General features: G+C 34.4%; 1 pseudogene; it reads right to left on the bottom strand.

Annotated features, from left to right (window-relative positions):
• Positions 1-888: 888 nt before the first annotated feature.
• LOC145296448 (U2 spliceosomal RNA) lies at positions 889-980 on the bottom strand (annotated as a pseudogene).
• Between the last annotated feature and the right edge of the window lie 2505 nt (positions 981-3485).

Consider the following 3485-nt stretch of genomic DNA (forward strand, 5'->3'; position numbering starts at 1 on the left):
TGTTGAAAATATACATAAAATAAAGTAATGTATGAATCGTAAACTTTTTCAGCCATTTCCAGTATCGACTTCTTATCTCCCATCCTACTGTAAAAAATATACATTAAATAAAGTATGGTCCAAAATGTAAATGGTTGCAGCCATTTCCGGAACCGACTTCATATTTCCCATCCCAATGTTAAAAATATACATTAAATAAAGTAATGTGTAATGCGTAAACTGTTTCACCCATTTTCAGGACTGATTTAATATCCCCCAACCCACCGTTAAAAATATACATGAAATAAAGTAATGTTCAAATCGTAAACGGTTTGAGTAATTTCCGGGACTGACTTCATATTCCGTAACCCACTGCTTAAAATATACTTGAAATAAAGTAATGCTTAAATCATAAACTGTTTCAGCAGCTTTTCGAAAGTAATACATAACAACATTAACATGGTTAGGGATAAGCAACCATTGCTTCAACATGAATTTCTGAGTGTAGTATCAGTTTCAGCATTCCAGTGACTTAAATACCCCCTTTTTTGGTCTTGGTTAATGGAGGAGAAATCCTTCATTATTGATACAATTTTTATTTTTGTTATTGACCATAGTGCCGCTTTTGGGGAGCTGGTTTGTCCCTAAATCTTTAACCGACCTCATGTCCAATTTCACCGTTGTGGGGAGGCAAGTAAACAAACAAACAACAAAAAAATAAAATCAGAACGGACATTTTCCAGGGCATTTTATAATTAATCAGAAGTGACATTTCCAGGGCATTTTGTAATTAAATCCAAAATAAAGTAAATCCAGTTACTTTTTTTATATTAAAACTTTGTTACATTAAACATAGTACCTATTCACAATGCCTCCCCACGGGACAGATTTAGACACCAGAGTTATTTTATAACGTGTAACTGAGAGAGAAGAAATTGAAATGTAGCACCTGAAGAACAGATACTACACTTTGATCTTAGCCAAAAGGCCAAGAAAGACAAATCATTTTTATTAGCTTTGCCTCAATAGCGACACCATTTTTTAAAAATATTCTATAATGTGTGTGTGTGTGTGTACTAGAATTTCAGCCCGGCGTTGCCCGGGTGTTTGGATGTGTATGTTGAGAAAAAAAAGTGGCAGTAGGAAGGCAGGCTCGAACATGTACCGCGAAGGAGGAAAAGAACGGGGGAAAAAACATGACGTCTTTGCGGTTACGACCACCGCCAAACCTGAAGTGACATATGTTTAAATTAAGGCATGAGCATCGAAAGGCGAGGATATCTTTCAAAAATATCAGCGAAAAAAGCGGGTGTGTTAGTTTCCGCATTCAAGGGTTTTCCTTAATATTTCTGCAATGTCCATTATTGTTATCCGTTGTATCTTCTCAGCAATCCCTCTGATTCCAATCTTTCCCCTTCTTTTTTTTAATATTTTTCTTGGTATTGTTCCTAACTCTCCAACAATTAGTGGTGTTATCTTGACTTTCTTCATCCTCCAGATCCCTTTGAGCTCTCTTGCCAGTTCCTTGTATTTGCTCAGCTTCTTCATCTCCTGATCTTTACTCTGTGGTCGGCTGGATTGGCAAAATCTACAATCTGGAATGACTTTTTCTTCTTGGTTACTATTATGACATCCGGTCTTCTTGTTTGGGTCAGTTTATCCGTATGTATATCCATGTCTCATAGGATCTTGTGATTTTCATTTTCAAGTTGCCGGTTTGTGCTTGTACCATTTGTATTCACGTTCAAGAGGCAATTGTTTACATAATTGCTACTGCACTGTTTTTCCCCCTTCTTGATCGAGTCTCATTCTTCTATTCTTCTTGGACTAGTATGCTGGATTCAGTTATTATGCGGTTTGTTGTTTCCCGTCTTTTTGTCCACAGAGTCTGCATTTGCAGTTTTCTTGTTTCTTTTCGATCTCTTCTTTGATGTGGTTGGTTCTAATTGCCTCATCTTCTGCGGCTGTTGTTAAGGATTTAGTTTCCCTATTTAGGTTTCCTTTTTGTAAACATTTCCAAGTGTTTTCGTTAGTCTCATCTTTTGTAAGCCTTACGAATCGTTCGTGTAGCTGTTTCTCTTCACAATTTTCTTTCCTCGTCTTATTCCTCGTCTCTTCTTTTTCTATCTTGTTTGTTTCTTCAATGTCTCTTATGCGGTAATTATTCTTTCAGTGGTCTGTATTACGTATTTGTCTAAGTCTTTTGTGTGTGTGTGTGTGTGTGCGTGTGTGTGTGTGTGTGTGTTATTTTCACATTATTGTATAAAAATCGGCCCTCTTCATCCGCCTTCCCTTTTCACATAGAGCCGTCATAATTATTATTGTTGTGGTTGCTGTTGTGATTAAAATTATTATTGTGGTTGCTGTTGTTATTATTATTGTTATTATTATTAGGTTGAGGTGAATTTTTCTGGAAAATGGTTTAAGGAGGTGCCTCATGAAATGAGAACAAGTGAGGATGGAAATTTAGAGATATAGTGGGACAAAAGTGTCATAACGACCAAGCAATTGGAACATAATCGTCCGGTATTCGCAGTCATTGACAAGGTCTTAAAAACTGGCAGATTGTAGACTTTTCAATACCTTGGGACAAGAATGTGAGAGAGAAAGAGAAGGGAAATGGAGCAATTATGCTCCATTGGCCTTGGAGACAAGGCGTATCCACGGGGTTAAAACATATAATCTCGTAGTATAATCGTAGTAGCTAAGCTAGGGGTAGTATCAAGTTGTCTGGAAGGACAATTGAAAAAAAAAAACTACAAATCCTCGATGTGTTAGGTGGCTTTCAGACTTCTGCAAGTGTAGGTACCACCAACATCCTTAGGAAAAACCTTGATCTTTGAAGCTCCTGGTTTGGAGCCGGAATAGAGGCAAATCCTCTGGAAATGAATCCCATCCCTTTCCAGGGAGACGTTGATAAACGAAATCAGAATTCTTCTTCTTCTTCTTCTTCTTTTCTTCTTCTTCTTCTTCTTCTTCTTCTTCTTATTATTATTATTATTATTATTATTATTAGTAGTAGTAGTAGTAGTAGTAGTAGTAGTGATTTTGTTGAAAAATCTGCAAAGAAAACAAAAAAAGAAGGAATGAATTAACGAACGGCGGAACAAATTAAAGAAGAAAAAAATGTTAAAACAGTAAAAAGAAAGATGGAGTAAAAAGAAGGAAAAATATAATGAAAATTTAAAAGAAAAACAAAAATTAAAGAAAATCAAGGCAACGAAGAAGAAAATAAGGAACAAAACAATAAAATGAAGAGATAAAGTAAGACAAAAAACTAATTAAAAAACAGAAAAAAAAATTCAATAAAGGAAATAAAAATATGAAAAAACTAAAATAAGGAAAGAAGACGAATACAAAAAATATCATGAAAATATTAAGAGAAATACAAGAATTTCGTTGTTGTTATTATTATTATTATTATTATTATTATTATTATTATTATTATTATTATTATTATTATTATTATTATTATTATTATCTTGCACCGAACGTTTTTAAGTTTT

This window comes from Euprymna scolopes, chromosome 16 (assembly GCF_053919585.1).
Source record: "Euprymna scolopes isolate OS-2025 chromosome 16, ASM5391958v1, whole genome shotgun sequence".
In the NCBI taxonomy this organism is placed as follows: domain Eukaryota; kingdom Metazoa; phylum Mollusca; class Cephalopoda; order Sepiida; family Sepiolidae; genus Euprymna; species Euprymna scolopes.